The sequence below is a fragment of the Rhinichthys klamathensis genome, unplaced genomic scaffold (genome assembly GCF_029890125.1).
Source record: "Rhinichthys klamathensis goyatoka isolate OS25496 unplaced genomic scaffold, OSU_Roscu_1.1 h1tg000119l_1, whole genome shotgun sequence".
Lineage (NCBI taxonomy): Eukaryota > Metazoa > Chordata > Actinopteri > Cypriniformes > Leuciscidae > Rhinichthys > Rhinichthys klamathensis.
In genome coordinates this window covers 1,129,811-1,150,084 of record NW_026606656.1, presented here as the reverse complement: position 1 = coordinate 1,150,084, position 20,274 = coordinate 1,129,811, and the positions used below count along the sequence as shown (strand labels likewise).

At 42.6% G+C, this 20,274-nt stretch overlaps 1 protein-coding gene across 1 annotated transcript in view; it reads right to left on the bottom strand.

Annotated features, from left to right (window-relative positions):
- The window catches only part of LOC130088411 (protein phosphatase 1 regulatory subunit 29), a 150,224-nt gene that overhangs the window by 84,564 nt on the left and 45,386 nt on the right, over positions 1 to 20,274 (bottom strand). Inside the window, exon 2 of the mRNA XM_056255162.1 lies at positions 13,876 to 14,078. The gene's annotated coding sequence lies outside the window, so the exon portion shown is untranslated. The remainder of the gene's footprint in view (positions 1 to 13,875; positions 14,079 to 20,274) is intronic.

The following is a 20,274-nucleotide window of genomic DNA, read 5'->3' as shown; positions in this document are numbered from 1 at the left end:
ATTTAAAATTGTGTATTTTAATGTAGATTCAAAGTGATTCACATTTTTGGGACACACTTTAGATTAAGGTCCAATTCTCACTATTAACTAACCATTAACTACGACTTTTGCCTCAATAAACTCCTAATTTCTGCTTATTAATAGTTAATAAGGCAGTTGTTAAGTTTAGGAATTGGCTAGGATTAAGGGATGTCGAATATGGTCATGCAGAATAAGGCATTAATAGTGCTTTATAAGTACTAATAAACAGACAATATCCTAGTAACATGCATCCTAATAACAAGCAACTTTAATCGTGAGAATTGGACGTTAAACTAAAGTGTTACTCATTTTTTGAATATCTGTAGATAAAAAAAGCTCCAAATGCTGGAAAAAATATGTAATAGTTTCTACTTTGTGCTTGTGCGGAAAGTGTACTGTCAAAAACATATTAACATGTGTCAGTCTGGCGGTTTACAGTCGGGTCATATGACCATTGTCACGGTGTTGTGCGGGTAGAAGAAGATGGCTGAGTCAAAAGCTCCAAATCAAACAGTTTTACTGATCAAACTCACAGGTACAGACAGGCAGGCAGAATGACGGGCAGAAACACACACTAAACACAACCATATAACTTTAACAACCGACCAGGACAGACTGAACAGAAGCAAACTAAATACAAGCATGAATCAAACATAACAGGGTGAAAACAGGTGACACTGATGATGATAACGAGGGACAGGCTGGTAAGTGAGGAAGTGAGTTCAGGTGTGGAGACAAGAAGGATTCTGGGAAGTGTAGTGAAGATGACTAAGACAGACAGGTGCAGACGAAGACTGTGACAGAACGCCCCCCTTCAACAAGGCGCGACCTCGCGCCGTAGAACATCAATGGGGTGGGGGGGCGGGCGCCCTGAAAGCTGGCCAGGGCGTGGCCAAACTGGGACAGGAAGCCTCCAGGGCGGATCAGGAAGTGCAGGCGGCCAGGGCGGGGCAGGACGTGCAGGCAGCCAGGGCGGAGCAGGACGTGGGCGTGGCCAGGGCGGAGCAGGGCATGGGCGTGGCCAGGGCGGAGCAGGACATGGGCGTGGCCAGGGCGGAGCAGGACATGGGCGTGGCCAGGGCCGTGGGGACCCTTCGGGCGGCCATGGCGGTGAGGACCCTTCGGGCGGCCATGGCGGTGAGGACCCTTCGGGCGGCCATGGCGGTGAGGACCCTTCGGGCGGCCATGGCGGTGAGGACCCTTCGGGCGGCCATGGCGGAGCCCTATGGCCCCCCCCCAAAAAATTAATGGGGAGAGTGACAGAGTCACTACTAGTCTCTGGGCTGGACGGAACCAGCGGTGAAGGGGTCTCTGGGCTGGACGGAACCAGCGGTGAAGGGGTCTCTGGGCTGGACGGAACCAGCGGTGAAGGGGTCCGTGGGCTGGACGGAACCAGCGGTGAAGGGGTCTCTGGGCTGGACGGAACCAGCGGTGAAGGGGTCCGTGGGCTGGACGGAACCAGCGGTGAAGGGGTCTCTGGGCTGGACGGAACCAGCGGTGAAGGGGTATCTGGACTGGACGGAACCAGCGGTGAAGGGGTATCTGGGCTGGACGGAACCAGCGGACTGGACGGGACGTGGACGGTCTCTGGCTGGACGGTCTCTGGCTGGACGGTCTCTGGCTGGACGGTCTCTGGCTGGACGGTCTCTGGCTGGACGGTCTCTGGCTGGACGGTCTCTGGCTGGACGGTCTCTGGCTGGACGGTCTCTGGCTGGACGGTCTCTCGCTGGACGGTCTCTCGCTGGACGGTCTCTGGGGGAAGAAGCTCTGGAAGGTCATCAAAGGATCAATGGGCTCTGGCACGAATTGGCTGGATGGAACCAGTGGTGCCGGCTTGGCTGGGCTGGACGGAACCAGCGGTGAGGGCTTGGCTGGGCTAGACGGAGCCAGTGGTGAGAGCTTGACTGGACTGGACGGAACCAGCGGTGAGGGCTTGGCTGGGCTGGACGGAACCAACCCCGGATTGAAGAGGGGCCAGAGTGGAGAGTGGCGTCGGGACTCCTCTCGACCACCGCCACTACTGCGGCCTCCACGGATCCCGCGAAATCTGGCCAGACGGGTTCCCTCAAACGAACGTCCAAGGGCATAGGCTGGGAGATTTTGGCTCTCCTCGGCCAGGACGACAATTCTTACCCTATCGTCCATTTTAGGGTGGTCGGTTGTTCTGTCACGGTGTTGTGCGGGTAGAAGAAGATGGCTGAGTCAAAAGCTCCAAATCAAACAGTTTTACTGATCAAACTCACAGGTACAGACAGGCAGGCAGAATGACGGGCAGAAACACACACTAAACACAACCATATAACTTTAACAACCGACCAGGACAGACTGAACAGAAGCAAACTAAATACAAGCATGAATCAAACATAACAGGGTGAAAACAGGTGACACTGATGATGATAACGAGGGACAGGCTGGTAAGTGAGGAAGTGAGTTCAGGTGTGGAGACAAGAAGGATTCTGGGAAGTGTAGTGAAGATGACTAAGACAGACAGGTGCAGACGAAGACTGTGACAACCATGGGTCAGACATCTAGTTGTAGGGCCATATATGAAAGTGGACTGGAAATTGGATTTGAAAAGATAGGATTTTTGTTTTCATACTGCTCAAATATATTCAGGTTTATGTCGCATAATAAAAAAATAGAATTTGGGTCACCAGTCGAATGAAAGCAGTTTATGTAATAAAGAAGACAGAGACCAGTTTGCTAGCTAGCTAGAGCCAGTTGGATGTGTGAGAATAGCTTTCTTACACTGTCACAGAATCAGTCACAGTCAGACTGTCGATGTGTGGCCGTCTGTGGCTATTCGACATGTGTGACTGAGCTAGATCGTACCCAGAGAATCTTATCCTGGTGCCATAATGGCCAACCGCTCACACAGAAATGAGCTGTGAGTACTGAAAGCAAGACTTGAATCGCTCTGTTAAGTGTCTCCTCAGAGGAGACTTTGAAATAACTGAAATCATTTGGTGAAGTGATATGGAACTTTAATGCGGTAAAGACCTGCCTGGTACTACTTTAGCCGTGCTTTTCCCTGAAAATAATTACACATCTTAGAACGTTTGTCAACCAATCAAATTCAAGCATTCAACAGCCCCTTAGAATAATGCAACTGAATTTACAGCACGAAACATAAAGCGCGACAAGTGTAGTTCAGTTCCTGAATGAATCTAATAAGCTAGTTCTTATTAGACACAACTAATAATAATAATAATAATTTGTTACATTTACATAGCTTTTTTCTCTGCACTCAAAGCACTTTACATAGAAGGGGGAATCTCCTCAACCACCACCAATGTGCATCATCCACCTGGAAGATGCGACGGCAGCCATAGTGCGCCAGAACGCCCAGAACACACCAGCTTACTGGTGGAGAGGAGACAGTGATGAAGCCAATCAGTGTAGTTGTTCAACTCACTGGCTGTTCATATGACATTAGTGTAATTAAAAATACACATTATGCATTTTGACAATAGTATTTTAGAAATGTTAATGAATAAAATATCTTATCACATTTTTTGGTTGGCTTAACCTCTTGCAGCTGTTTAGTCTGGTATAGCCTGGGGTGACTCCCAATGTATATGTGTCTGTGTCCCATTCATATATAAGTGTGAGTGAGGGGTGGTTTTAGCTGGTATTGCTGTTGGGGTGATAACATTAAAGTAGATGTTGTTGAACCGTGAGTCTGTGTGGTGTTATTTGCTGTAGTTAAGGACAATTATTCATTGCATTGTGTTGCCTATAACAAGACTATGCAAACACATTTTGCAATAGTCTAATTGTTATTTGTTATACATTTTATTTTTTAAATCATCTCATGATTTGGCTAAAAAAGTTTACGTTTTTTAATACATTACAGTTCAGGGTCAGCTTTGTTTTGAAGGAAATTAATACTTTTATTCACCAAGGATACATTCAATTGATCAAAAATTACATTTATAGCATTACAAAAGATTTATATTTCAAATAAATGCTCCTCTTTTGAAATTTATATTTATCAAAGAAATGTATCAGTTTCAACAAGAATATCAAGCAGCACAACTGTTTTCAATGTTTGAATGAGAAATGTTTCTTGATCATCAAATCATCATATCAGAATGATTTCTGAAGGATCATGTGACAGAAGACTGGAGTAATGATGCTGAAAATTCAGCTTTGATCACAGGAATAAATTACATTTCGAAATATATCAAAAAAGAAAACAGTTATTTAAATTGGAATAATATTTCACAATATTACTGTTTTTACTGTATTTTATCTTTTGATTAGTAGTGTATATATTTATAAAAAGTACTAAAAATAATTTTGTTAAATGTGTGTTGCTTTGATGTGTGTTCATCTCCATCTACTGATGTGAAGTGTTGCAGCATGTGACGTAAGAATCTCATAAGATTAATCTGAGGCTTTGGTTTGAGCTACAAAGAACTATAAGAATAACATTAATTCTTTATCCTTCACACGTGTACCCTTGTTCCTATATTGAATCCACAAGCAGATGGACTTGTATTTAAGAAAGATTTTGATGGTGGGGGGAGGATGTTATCATACACATGGCCCAGTGATGGAAATACTAGTGTAAAAGCTCTCCCGAGAGTAGTGAATAGATCGCGAATCTGTGTGACAGACACGGTAAACAGCAGTTTTCGCTGTGATTGACACTGTTGTGAAAGATGTTAGACACACTGATACACATGTTGTAGATTGTAGGGCCAAAAGCCACTGAACATGTGCTTATAGACACTTATTTTGTAAATCAACAAGTCCTTAGAGACTGTATGACAAATAAAATGTGCAAACACACATATCTTTTGAGGCGCATCTAAACTGAGCTGTTCACACTCTCAGCTGTTCCTCATGGTAGGTGACAGGCTGCCAAAGAGGGTTTTGTAATTGAATCGAAATGACAGATTGCTGGAGAAGAGAAGGTCGAAAGGACCCAAAGGCCTGTATAAGGTTCTGGAGTAAATGATTGTGAGAGAAGAGTTTCGAAAGGATGTGTCAGTGTTTGAGATTGACGGTCGTATTTACTAACAGGTGTGTCTCTGAAATTGCCCTGCACACATACAATAGCAGACTGACGCAGATCGAACGCAGTCTGTGTGAATGTGTAACCAAAGTCAATCCTCATCTCTCAATAGCCTCCAGTAATGGTTGTAACCATAGTCACAGATAATGATAGTAGCTAAATATCAAGACTCTGAATTGCATCTTTAAGGTTTTTTTTTTCTTCTAAACTCATGAACAGTTTGTGGTCAAAAAACACCCATTTTTTCTGCCATGTTGTAAATGGTATATAATGATAGTGTGAATGTATGAAAATTGTTTTTTGGGCTTATGTCATTTGTACATAGTTGTCACCTGTAGATATTCATACGGCACGCATTTAACTAAATTCACTCTTAACCCTTTGATGCGCAAGCTATGGATACCCCCTCTAATGCACAACATGGGTCTAAAAAGACCCGTATTCATTTCCTATGTTATTTCATGCATGGCTTGGCATTTTTTTGTTTCACCTTTTGAAATCACTTTATTTGAGCATTTTATATTTCATGATCTATAAATTTCATGATTTATGAATATTAAAAATATCTTGTTTTCAATTATTACAAATTCATATTTTAATATTTCCTAGGTTTTGTGTAAATACATCAAGTTTACACACATGGGTCTAAAATGACCCATCTATGCAAGCGTGATAAAACAAAAGAATAAAGAAAACTTTTTGTTAAAATAACCATTGTCACAGTTGTTTAGATCAACACATTTACTGTAACACTTGAAATATGTTTATTGGCCACTTTGTCACGCATAACACACATATAACCGATAACACTGAAATTGAACTGTAGTGTAGTGCAACTGTAGGGGGATCTCCCCACCACCAATGTGCAGCATCCACCCGGATGATGTGACAGCAGCCATAGTGCACCAGAACGCCACCACACAACGGCTTATGTGACCGATAGCATTGATTTATGACCACAAATAAAAATTATTATATGGAGGTACTGCCCAGGTAAGGTTTCTGCCCAACAGCGCCAATATATACTTGTATATACAACTTTCTATTGCAACTTTTATTTTGTTGACCTAGCTAACATTAGATAAAATAAAATATGTCGACCGCAAGCTAGCTAATAGTATTGGACATGTTTCTCTTTTGCACTAGTAATGGATTTCAAGGTCAAGGTAACCTTAGCCTAAACGTTCAAATTTTAGGCTATATCTAGATGTTTTTCACAAAATATCAAATATTTTCTGTGACAAAAATGTATTAAATAAAACTTACATGCATGAAATATACAAAAGCAGCCGTGTTGAATTGTGAAATGAGTGGCAGGCGAATAGTTTTGTGCAGTAAATATATTTATACTATTTATAAATATCAAAGGTTCCTATATGGGTCATTTTTGACCCATGTGTGTAAAATTGATGTAGAAATACAAAAACCGTGTTTGTTTATAAAGTAAGAAAGGAAAAATAAAAATAATGATTTGTGCAAATCAAAAACAAGATATTTAATGAATATCTGGATTAATAAATGATAAAATACATTTCTTTCAAATATTCAGCAAAGAAACATGAATACGGGTCTTTTTAGACCCATGTTGCGCATTAGAAGGGTAGTGAAACAAAAACGATTTTTATTCGAAAAGTAAGAAAGGAAAAATTTAAATAAGTTAACAAGTTAATTGAGGAATACCTGGAATACTGAATGATGAAATTAATTTCTTGCAAAGATATAGAAAATGAAAACTCAGTCGGGTCTATTTAGACCCATGTTGTGCATCAAAGGGTTAAAGTGCAGTTTTGATTGATCACAAGGTAAGTAACTTCTGTTATAGAATGCGTTTGTCAATTTTTAGATAACTCAACTGTGTATGATTATATTTCGAATTGGACTGACAACCATATTGTGCTGCTATATGAGCATAGCCTAAAACAGCTACTGCACTTTCTTGTAATGGAGCACATAATGAACGATGTGTATTTTATGCAGCGTTATAAGAAGTTGTCTGCCATAGTTGCTGATCCAGAGCCCATGTTTTAAAAATAGGCATGTTTACTAAACCCTACAGTCTAACGTTCTTCATTAGTGCTGTATAGCTCATTTTACAGCAGCTGATTTACACACACACACACACACAGACACAGACACACACACACACACACACACACACACACACACACACACACACACACACACACACACACACACACACACACATATCAGAATTTACAGAGAACATCCTGTAGAGCAGAAGGATCAAACAAATATTGGAGGTGGTCAAAGTGCACCATAATGTTCTGTTCTGCTATAATAGAGCACCCCAGATCAGGTCGCAGATAGAGACATAACATGATTTAGCAGACACCATTTCACCATATGCATTTTCACTCATTAACCCCCACTGAGAGACAATATCTTAGATGTTGCTCATATCCACATCTAAATGACTCATCTACACGCATGCATATAGCCTCTTGGATAAATAAAAAGTCATGCTGTCCGACATCAAAACCCTTTTAAAGACTCATTGCGCTCAGGCAACCGATTTGAAGTCCATAAAGAGACAAGACAAAGAGAAACACAGAGGGTCAGATTTACTACATTCAACTTCTGCCTCACTGATTCAGTTCAGTGCAAATAACCTGTTTTTTTTCCCACTAACCAACCATTAACCAGTTTAATAGGGTGCTGCTTGTGCTGAAATAGTGCTGCCCTCTGAGTATTTAAATTAAATAATTATTCTTTTCAACACAAACAGGCCTCCTTATCTCTATACAAATTATTATTATAATGTATTTTATACAACTGCCAGTTATGATCCAAAAAGCACTGGGACTTTTCTGCAGGTTACATCATTATGCAAGTGACTCTTGTCACTTAATGACTGAGTCAGTGAATCATTAAATCAATTCATTCAAAAACACTGATTCATTCAGAAACAAATCAAGTGATCTAGTGAATCATTTTTTCAAACAATTCATTCAAAAACACTGATTCATTCAGGAATGAAACACCACTTCCTTTCTGCTTATTTTCTTTGGCAGAGCAAAACAGACTGACAATATTGGCCCTGTTTACATCTGGTTTTAAGATGAGTTTTGGTCACTCAGATCACAAGTAGACGAGGGAGACACAACGTGGTTTACACCTGGTGTTTTAATCCGTCTCTTTTGTCCACTTTCAACCACTTCTGTCCTGATTTTTTCGAGGAGACGGTCTATGGGTGAGTAAATGTATGGGCTTTTTCAGATCATCTGATCTAATGGACAAAATAAGCTCATTCAATTTACATATGAAAGCAACCGGAGACAACGGAAAAACACATTTCTGCCTCAAGACGACACCGAAAGAAATGAGAAAACATTGTGCTTGGTACGTTTTTTTTTCTTCAAACCAAACTTGGGTCTCCAGCCGACAAAGTTTAAATCCTGTCTGGCTAGCGCGCTCCCCATAATGTAAGCAGAGAGTATGTGATATTTTGTGGCTGTTTAAACGCATTCGACCACATGAGCGTTTACACTACGAAAGCAAACATTACATTAATGCAAAGTGACAAAATACATGTATAATGTCACAATATATATATATCTATTTCAAATAAATGCTGTTCTTCTGAACTTTCTATTCACCAAAGAATCTTGAAAAAAAGTGTTATAGTTTTCACAAAAATTTCTTCAACATTGATAATAATAATAATCAACACTTTTTGAAAAACAGAAAAACAGCATATTAGAGTGATCATTTGACACTGAAGGCTGGAGTAATGATGCTGAAATTTCAGTGTTGCCACAGTTATTCTAAATTGTAATATTATTTCACAACTGTTTTACTGTATTTTTGATCAAATTAAGTACTTTTGAGCATAAGAGACTTTAAATGGTATATGCAAATAAAGCTTGCTGTCTGAATTCCCCCTGACGGGAACCTGTCTCCAGCTGTGTTCCAGTAGGGAGGGATGGATAGAGGGATGTAATGGTAGCTCTTGTCCTTGTGAGAAGAGTCGGTCAGGGCAGGGGTGGAAACAGCACACTTAAGCATTGTTGTCAGGCAGTAATAACATAGTTCCTGTGTTAATCGCTGTGGGTGGAGAGGCAGCCATTATGTTCTTCTCAACAGTATAGTCGCTACTCACATGACACGCAGAACCACACACACACGCACACACACTCATTCTCACTCACTGTGTGTTTGTGTGCCTTCCCTAAAGGTCCTGGCTTAATGTGCTCTACATGACCGACCTTTACTGTCAACAGAGTGCCACAGCAGTCATTACAGAATAGCCATTTCACACATACATACACACACACATTCACCTCTCATGTGCCATGCAAAGAGAGACACCTCACGCAATATGAGTTTTCCCCCTGCAGTGATCCAGCCAGAGGGAAGATCAGCAGATGAGCCCTCACAGCCCCTTAAAAAACATGGAAGGTCACCTGTGTCTCTAAACACACACCATCTACACACTCTCTATCTCTCTTTCAGTGATTGCCTTGTGCTCTCTGTAGGGATGCACTGAAATGAAAATTCTGGGCCGAAATTCAGGATGCACTTGGCAGAAAACCAAAACTAAATAGTAAGTTAATAATCAATGAATTAACCAAACTTATTTAATAGTCAACATTCAAATAACTAAAACTGAGTTGAACAAACAAGTGCACACAAGGCAGTTTGTATATAAACTTTTTAATAGCAGAATTGTTTCTACTCCTAATCTTTCAACATTTCTTCTGGTGTTCAGCCACGTTTGTAGTAAAGAGTGCTGTAGTAAAGAGGAGATGAGAAGATCGGTTGACATGTGCTTGATCGCTTGAACTGTCAATCTGATCTGTCATGCCATAATAAAGTGCACCAAAACACCAAAACATCGACAACATTGTTGAGACCCCCTGTGATGAAAATCAAATTTTTAATGTTGTTTATGTCTATGTGGTGTTTTTAAAATGCTTTAAGGCAAATCATGAGCAAATTGACGTCAACATCATTGCTCAGTGTTTTTTCCTTAAGACTGCAGTGAAAAAAAGACAGTTTAAAAAATGCGGTTTGAAATCACAGGTTTTTCTTACGTCACAAACCACCTTGTAACCGATCACATCCGGTCCGTGTGGGCGGGCTTTAGCATATCATTAACTATTCTCTGAAGCAGTGGAGTGTCAAGAGAAGCCGGGTTATCCCAGTATATTTTTTGTTGATATGAAAAATCATGTACATTTAGCAAAGAATTATAGTGGGTGAATTATCTATATTATATATATTATAAGGTTTTGATGAACTATATTCACTGACGTTCTGAGTTGTTCAAAGCGTTAGCGTTTGTAAGGATGCTGATTTTTTGAAGGCAGCTGTCTGACTCTGAGATGGTGAACGGGAACATGGTTTGTGTAACTAGCAACACATTATTATTATTATTATCATCAACTGTTTGATAACGTAGACAGTCAAGCAAAAGGATAATCATATCAATTACCATTATGTGTCCAGCATCGTAGAGAGCAATACATGAAACACATTTCTATTCTGATACATCAACTTGTAGACGACCCTGTATGAGGACTAATTTGCATATTCATAAAACAGCGTGAAGCAAGGTGTAGAGTTACATTCAATTATTGACTACAGGGGGACTTTAAAAGTAACAAAGCTTTTTTGTGATTATTTGATGGCAGGTGCACTACAAATGTTTAGTGAAGTTTTGTTCACGCTGCAAATCAACAGAAAACAGCACAGACTAAAAGAAGTTAGATTTAAAGGGATACTCCACCCAAAAAGTTGTTGCAAACCTGTATGAGTTTCTTTCTTCTGATGAACACAAAGGAAGATATTTTGAAGAACTTGAAACAGGTTTGAAGAGGTTTGAAACAACTTGAGGGTGAGTAAATGATGACAGAATTTTCATTTTTGGGTGGAGTGTCCCTTTAAGAAACCATATCATTACTGAGTAAAATCGATATATTAATATTGATGTCAATCCAGAGCTAGTGTCCACACAGCTGAAATGTTTAACTGTTGTAGCCTATCCACATTGTGTGCACGAAATAGACACAGAACACAATCAAAACATGCCATCGATGAAACGCTAATTAAACATGTTTCGGTCACTGATTTTGGCCCTCCAAAACCATTTCGGTATTTTCGGTAGCCAAAATGTTGGTGCACTATAGCTTTCAGAAAACTTTTCCTCAATTTATTATGAAATAAAACCTAAATGAGGAAAAAAGTAAAAGATATACATTATATTTATACAAGTAGTTGTTAAGAAGGACATGAGAAAGCACAGTGCGTGATTTGGGGACTTGAGCACATAATGATGGTCTTCATTAGGACTGAGGGGGTAAAGAGGGTCAAAGGTAGGGTTGGGTACCGAAACTCGGTGCCAATAGGGAACCGGTTCCGACGTAAACGGTAGTAACCAGACCGAATAAGAACGAAAATTCCGGTGCCTGATTTCGGTGCCTAACTTCATCCATCTGCTCCTCAGATTTCTTTGCCGAAAAAGGAAGCTGGTCGGCAGCGCGAGGAGCTTGGCAGCGTCTCGTTCCCTATTGAGAGATATGTTACACCAGTAACCAGAGATGTTCTCTTTCATAGGTTCACTCAACGCTGCGTAGCTAAGAAGCAGTGGATTTGTAGGCTGCTGTCACGTGCCGTTTGAACTGACGCGCTACAGCGATCTGTCACATTTCAAAGAGCCAAAACGTTATTTATTGTGTGAATCTCGTAAAAATATTGACAGAATCTGACAGCTGTGGATTTGTTCCATATCAAAAGTAACCTTCTCTGTCTTGTCTGTCCGTGTCCTCTTTGTCCGCGATTTTTCTGTGTGAAAAGGGTCATTTGCGTGAGTCTCACGGTCAATGCGTGAGAGTTGGCAGCTCTGCCTGCTAGTAATCTCTATTAATCTCCAGTATTATTACATTGTTTGATACAATATTGTTTCATTTGATATTATGTAAATATGAATTTTTATTTTATATTGGTTTTATTATTACCATATGTTACTTGTATTTATATTGTTTAAAGATTTAAGTTAATATTGTGTCCAGTTTGGCCCTGTAAATTAAAGGGTATTATTTTTTGATAAAGTGTGTGCGGTTTCATTTTCTTAAGGACCGATTTAAGAACCGTTTAAGCACCGGAACCGTTTAAAAAATACCGAGTAGGTACTGGAATCGGATAAAACCCAAACGATACCCAACCCTAGTCAAAGGTGAGCTCCAGTGGTCCAGACTCATTAAAGCCTCTCAATGCTATTGAGCTGACTGCCGTAAGCATGAGTGAGCAGGACCATTCGAGGGAGCAAGCAAGGCCATTTCATTTCATTTTACCGTTAAAGGGGTCATGAACTGAATCTTTCTTTTCTTTTACAATGTTCTCTGAGGTCCACTTATAATGTTACGATTTTTACGTAAAAAAAACATCCTGATTTAGTTTTAATAGGCTATTTACTGCTATTTCTGCTATCATTTGCCAACAATATAAAACATGTATGAGTATACATATGCTTTATAAGTCTTGGTTGTGGTAAAGGATGATAATGGTTGACTTATCCTTTTTGGTTTATCATCCTTTTCGATAAAGTGAAAAACATAGGCCTGCATTGTAATTTGCAGTGTTGCATTTTAACGTGTTGTCTTACTGATAACAAAACAGAAGATGATGCTCTACTGAAGCTTTTATTCAGGATTATAGCGAATGGATTAGATCAAAACAACAATAAAAGTGGCGTTCTCTACGTGCTTTCTTCCGATAAGCCAATGCATTAACCCCATAAATACCAAAGCAAAGGAAAAAACAGCAAATCACAACTACATTCACAGTTTTGTGTTGCCACATTACTGTCAGATCCAATATAGGCAATGCATCATCTTTTATTTTCAGTCTCTCTGAAAAGCCTGTGTCGAACTGCGTCTAGTTTAAAAACGTATCCGCCGTATAAAAAAAAAGTGAACAAATGAACAGTTTAACTTATGCGATCCGACTGGAACTTCGTTAAAAATAAAGTTAATCCATGTTAGGATCATTAGGATGGCAATTTAAAGACTGTGTTTTTCCACAACTTGGCACTTCAAAACTTCTTGTAATCCTCAGAGGCATCTCTATCGTTTTGGTGCTGGAGAAATCCTGTGTTTGCGTCCCTCTCGTATTTACTACTACATGACATGAACGAATTGGTGGGCGGGAGCTAAAGAGGTAATGATGTAGAAGTAGGCGTTGATCTTCTTCTGCAGAGGCGATCTTTCGTCACACTATGATGTAATAATGTAACAAAATCCAAAATGAGTCGTTTTCTGAGCTTGGTTTCAATAAAAGCTGTTTTGGGACTAACAAGGAAGTTTTAAGTTCTGAAACTTACAGGATATTTTTTATAGTACCATAGCTTCTTATATGTCAAATAATTCATCAAAATATTATATTGAAAATTCATGACCCCTTTAAAGAGAGCAGAAATCAAATGTGGGACTCTTAAAGCCACTGTATACTGATGACCAAGTCAAATGAAAATACTTTTCTTTCTTGTGTGCCTGTATTTTAAAACAAAAGAGGGTAGATATCTCTCTAAATACTGAGTGTGTATGGTGTGTAAGAGAGTGGAAATGACATGACAGGTCCATCATCATTTACAAAAACACAAACCACAGTGTCTGTCAGCCTGGGGCAGGTCTGATGCTTGTTGAAAAAAAACGCAAATGGATGGAACAAATGCTTTTACAGGTAATTTGTACATAGATAGTTTTTCATATGCACCATTTCACAAGGTTATCTGGAGCCTGTTAAACAATCAATACACAAAAAAGGGCCTAAAACAGTACCAATATAGTGTGACTATGCCAGTTAGCACTCACCTGCTTTCTCTGCTACACAGTTTATCTTCTGTTAAATGAGATTGTGGCAGTGTCTTCCTCTTATGCAGCAGATCAGGTGTGATCGCCGTACCAGGTCTGGCTGCAGACGTCAAGTTTAAGCGGTCCTGATGCTGCAGTATTTAAGCCTTGGTTGAAATCCACTTGTCCCAGGGAACAGGGGCTGGGAAACGATGAGCTCTGAGCTGTAGATAAAAGATGATGGGAGAAAGAGAGACAGTTAAAGAGCTGGCACAACTTCTGAATAATGTTGTTTGCAGTGCTGCAAAACCCACTTGGTTTTCTTAATTAGCCTGAATCTAAATAAGGTGGCAGACTTGGCATTAAGGAGCTGCTGACAGGCAAAGCCGGAACGATGAAAGAGTATGGGGAGTATGAAGTTAAAGGGAGAAACTGAACACAGACTTTATCACTCTTTTATTTTGTACTTTGAACTAGGCTAAGGGTCTTCAACAGGGGGTCCAACAATTGTTTGATCGCTAACAAATTTCTGTTAAAAATAATAAATTCTCTGTACGTTACGACGACTATTTCAATGGCTTTGCAATGTACGCATCACAACAAAGTATGTAAATACATATAAATTATACTATATGCATGCTATTTTAGGCACACAATGCAAAACTACATTGTGTACTATATCATGGGGTTCTTGCTCTGAGTACTCGAAAAATACTTAAAAAACAATAAAATGTGGTACAAAACCAACACGTTCTCACTCCCAACTTGTCACATATTGATGCTTGATCAGGACCCCCTCTGCGTCACTTTTTAACACACAGGGTAAAACTTTAGTGTAAATATTCGACATGCAGGGTACTCCATTGTGTTCAGTTTTTTCGCCTTATGCGCAGATCAAGGTGCTTTTAATTCTTTGCATTTTTAAAAGTAAAATTTATTTTTTAGATATATTTAAACCCACTTCTCAACAATTATATAACACATAACAGGCAAAAAAAGGTATTCAAACAAATTTATTTCAAAAACTGACCAAAAAACTGTATTACAAACAACCCGTGTTGCATTAGAAGTCTTCTGAAGCCATACGATAATTTTATGAAGAACAAAGTGAAACTTAAGGTTTTAATCATCACTGAATATAGTCATATATCTCATTCAAAAGTGTAACGATCACCATGAGAGTGCCCGGGATAACCATCAGAGGGCACTCCAACCCGGACAATCACCACTAATTCACCACTAAGACTAATCAGCCATGATCACATTCACCTGTGTGTCCTTGTTTAGCTCACCCCATATAAGCCTGGTTTTCACATCCATTCCCTGCAAAGTCTTGTTTAGTGTTTATACTGCATTTCTGAGCGTGTTTGTATCCTGTTTCTCCTGTGTCCTGGTTACTTTGATTCTCTGTCTGTTCCCTTGGATTTCTCTCCTTGCCTCAGCCCTTTTCTGTTATTGTTTGGATTGCTTGTTTGTGTATGGCCCTTGCCTGGATTTGGATTACCCTTTCAAATAAATCCTGCATTTGGATCCTCAACCTTTGTGTCTCAGAGCAGTACGTGACAAAAAGATACACCCGAACATTAGAATGACGCAATAGGTCACGAGACACACGAGAGCCAATGCTAATTCTCTCAACGCTTCTTCGGGCAGCAATTTTGAATGTTATGACTGATGGAGACGTGATCACTTTTCCTCACACAAATCAATCGTTTGGCCTCTGAACACGTAATATTTGTATTTTTTTTATAAATTGTGACTGTAGTGATATCTGCTTATTTGGTGTTTATTTTATATTATACACAAATGGGTTTAGGGGTAGAGGTTGGGTTATATGCTCAAACATGGCAAATTGGTAGCAAAATGGCAAAATTACACCGCAAATTCATTTTGACAATAAAATTGCCTTGTATGTATGATGTGTGATGTACCCTGCACGTCAAAAAATTACAATAAAGTGATACCCTGTGCTTTAAAAAGCGTCAACATATGACAAAGTTGAGAGTTAGAATGTGTTGACAAAACAGAGCCAAGTAACACAATCAACATCATCAGTTACAAATCAGATCTCCAGACTCATTCCAGAAAGGCGAGAGCGATAAGAGACAGAAGATCATTGGAATATTTTGTAGAGACAGAATGAGGGATAAGTGTGGTGGAATGAGCCTGAGGAGATCAGTGCATTGGCTGACTGGTAGATGCTGTAATTTAACAAGCAAAAGTTCTGGTATTGGTATTGGAGAGGGAAGGTGGGAGAGAGAGGAATGATGGGGCATATCTTTCCATCAATCACACACCCAAATCAATGAGTCAGGCAACCGTGAGCAGAGTCAGAGGAGATGTAAAGATTCAGACCGGAGATGGATGTGGAATGAGAAAAGAAAGAAAGACAGAGACTTATCTGTATATATATGAGTACTTCTTTATGGTCATTGACTTCATTCAAGTAATGGTTATTCACATCCTGTTTAAGTTTAATTTTATTTGGTTTTATTTTAGTCCTATGTGAAAGGGCAAAGATTTTGTGAACAAATTCAAAACACATCACTTTTCCAAAAAATGGTTTCCAGATTTACCCACACTGACAGATAATTATTAAAATAAATACATTAGACATAAATACGTCAGAGTATTGAATGAGATTCAATGCTCTGATAAGCCATTTATTTTAGTTCTACATGCTATATTTTGTTTTTTAATTAATTTCTCATTTATTTATCTGTAGATTTTTTTACATTGTCCTTTTATTTTATCAGGGTAATAAAAAACCTTAGATGTCCACATTTATTCTAAGTCTTATTGCAAAACATTTTATTTTAGCTGAAAACCATGAACAAAAATCAACAGGCTAAAGAACACTTACACAAGAAACTTTTGTCTTTGGTTTAAAAATACCATATAGCAAAACCAACTAGCCTTACTAATATAAATTTCAAGCATTATTAAAGACAAGTAAATACAACGGAACAAAGACACGATTGAAATAAACAGTGTTCTCTTACGAGAGGTTCTCTCGTATTGCGTAAGCTAGCTTACGCTGCGGGAAAGATTCATCTTTGCTGAGAGTTTGAAGCCAAAAAATTATTTCATAATTTGTATCCATTGACAACGCAGTTCCTCTGCGGCAGACCTAGAGCAGGCTAGCTAGCAGCTCATTGGTTCGCTCAGAGAGAACTGCTTAAGCCTATGGGAGAGCGGGGCTGAACCCGCTTCCAATGAGAGGCGCCCGCGCGCTCATTGCATCATAGCCCGCCAGAATGGGCGTGGCTATGGTGTATATAACAGTCTCTCCCAGGCTTATATGTTGATTCTTTTCATCTTCAGCAAGCTGCACGCTTCTGCTGTCCTGAGAAAAGCCGTCGCCGTCGAGAAGGCATCACTCTAGCGAGCTCCCGGACCCTGAAGAAGCCGGCCGTCTTCGTCACCTTCAGCCGCCCTGCAAGCTAGCGCCATCCGACGACTGTTTCCTTCTTCTTTTCTCTATATCTAAAAGAGCCGAGCGTCTTTTTAAAGATGTCTCGTTTTTCCTGCGGCTCTTGCTCCTGCGGTCTCCTCTCGAGGACGGAGACCGCCATGTCATCTGCGCTCTCTGCCTGGGACTCGAGCACGCAGAACTCGCCCTCGCGGATGGAGGATGCGACTTCTGTGAGAGCCTGCCGTTGTCGTCCCTGCGGGCACGTCTTCTGGCAGCAAAATCCGCTCCCGCGCCGCCTCCCTCTTCGCCGCGTAAGAAGAAACGCCGCTCCCAGAGGCCGCCGGAGCCCCCTGCGGAACCATGCGGGCCGCCGCCGCCGCTTCCCGCTTCCCGCTCTCCCTCCCCGCCCCTGCCGGACATACAGTTGCCGCCGAGTGGCCGCTCTGTCGCTTCCGATGACGCCGCGGAGGAGAAGGATTCCTGTTCACTGCTCGCGTCAGACAGTGAGGAATGGTCATCTCTCGGATCCACAAAAGAGTCGGCGGGGATCCGCGCCGGGATAGAGGAGGAACTAATGCGCCTCCTCTCACAGGCCGTCGAACGCCTCGGTCTCGAGTGGTCTCCTCCACCCGAGCAGGCCCCGAACCGGATGGACGGCAGCTTAAAAAGCATCGGCGCTCGACCCCCGCGTGTAACCGGGCCGCCCCATTCCTGCCTGAACTTCACACAGAGCTGACGAAGTCCTGGAATGCCCCGCTCTCGGCTAGAAACCGCTCCGATATATCCGCCTCGCTGCGCTCGGTGGACGGAGCCGCCGAAAAAGGTTACTCAGCCATGCCGCCCGTTGAGGACTTGGTCGCCGCACACCTCTGCCCGCCCTCTGCTAGATGGCGCTCTTCCCCCACGCTTCCTTCGAAAGCTTGCAGAGCGACCTCGAGCTTTCATGCTCGCGCCTACGCCGCCGCCGGTCAGGCCGCCGCAGCGCTGCATTCTATGTCTGTCCTCCAAGTGCTACAGAGCGATATTCTCCGTGAGTGGGCCGAAAGCGGTAGAAACCCCTCCCCCGCTGTCACGGATCTGAGAAGTGCTACGGACCTCGCCCTTCGCGCCACTAAAGCCGCCGCACAAGCTCTGGGGAGATGCATGGCCAGCCTTTGTGTAGCCGAGAGACACTTATGGCTCACGCTCGCCGACATGGGAGATTCTGAGCGCGCCGCGTTTCTTAACGCGGCCCTCTCCCCGACGGGCCTTTTTGGATCTGCTGTCACGGGAATCGTCGATCGCTTTTCCGAGGTCCAGAAAGCCACTCAGGCTATGAATTTGTTTCTGCCCCGCCGCGCTAGCTCTTCCGCAGGCCGCTCTCGCGAGCCTCCTGCCAGAGCTCCACCACAGCGCCCCCCTCCGCAGACTCAAACAGCCCAGCGCAGACAGTGCGGCCGCCCTCGCTCTCGCTCTGACAGCCGCCGCAGACCGCCGCCCCCACGGGGCCCGCGACCCAAGATCACGCTGAAGCCTGATCATCAGAAGTCTGCCTAGCAAAGTTAAGAAAACGACGGTGCTCTCCCGCTGCGGCCGGACCGCCGTCAAAGCTTCGCCCTCTGCCAGTCCCCGTTGTTTCGCCGACTGCTGTAGTGTTGACCGCCACAAACAAGCCAGTGTCCCAGCCCGCTTGCGAGCGACAAAAAGCCGTTTTTACGGCTACCCAGAGAAATCTCAAAAAGAGAAAATTTGCCAGTTGTGTAGAAAATGTGCCCACAATCATGTGCTCACCCTTACACACAAGCATAACATATCCCGTGTCTCTCTCAGAGCCCCATCACATGAAACGGGCACAGCCCGCTCTAATATCAGAGAACATAAACACGCCCACGAGCTCGTGCGCGTGTCCCCTCTCTGCTCGCTCTGTTTCACGGCCCATAGACTCCTCTCTGAGTGCAAATCCCGTTGCCACACACATTCAAAGCGCGCCCACACACTGTGTCCAGCCCGCTATGTGCAGCAATCAGGGCGATATAGCCATTCGGCCACTAGCCGCATGCTCCAAAGCGTGGGAAGCCATTCCAGGCATTTCCCCGTGGGTGCTAAGCATTATAAAGAACGGCTATCTGCTACAGTTTCGCCGCCGCCCGCCTCGTGCGCGCGCGCGGCTCGAATCTACTGTCAGCCCGCTGGCCGCCGGCACGCTCCGCTCAGAAATTGCGACGCTGTTGCAAAAGGGCGCCATAGAGAGAGTCCCACCATCTATGACCGAGTCGGGGTTTTACGGCCGTTATTTTCTGGTTCCCAAGAAAGACGGCGGCCTCAGACCGATTTTAGATCTCAGGTCTTTGAACAAAGTGCTCATGAAGAGACCGTTCAAGATGCTCACCACCAGGAAACTCCTCGCGCAGGTGCGCCAGGGGGACTGGTTCATCTCTCTAGACCTGAAAGACGCCTATTTTCAGATCCAGATAAATCCCCGTCACAGGCCATTCTTACGTTTCGCCTTCGAGGGTCATGTTTATCAATACGCCGTTCTCCCGTTCGGCTTATCCCTGGCGCCCCGTACATTCACGAAGTGCATGGATACGGCGCTCGCCCCCCTGCGGAGCCAGGGGCTGCGCATATTGAATTATCTGGACGACTGGCTGATTTTGGCCCAATCACAGACGGAGCTTCTGTCGCACCGCGCAGTTCTCCTCGACCATCTGAAAACGCTGGGCCTCTCTGTCAACTGGACAAAGAGCTCCCTTCAACCCAGTCAATCGATTTCCTTTCTAGGAATAGATTTGAACTCGGTCACGATGACGGCTCGCCTGTCTACACAGCGCGCGCGCAGTGTGCAGCGACTGGCCGCCTCGTTTCAGATGGGCACCCGCACACCTCTGAAAACTTTTCAGAGGATGCTGGGTTACATGGCCTCAGCCTCCGCTGTGCTTCAGCTGGGCCTTCTGCACATGCGCCCGCTTCAGCTTTGGTTAAACAGCCGTGTACCCCACCGCGCGTGGAACACGGGCCGCCAGCTG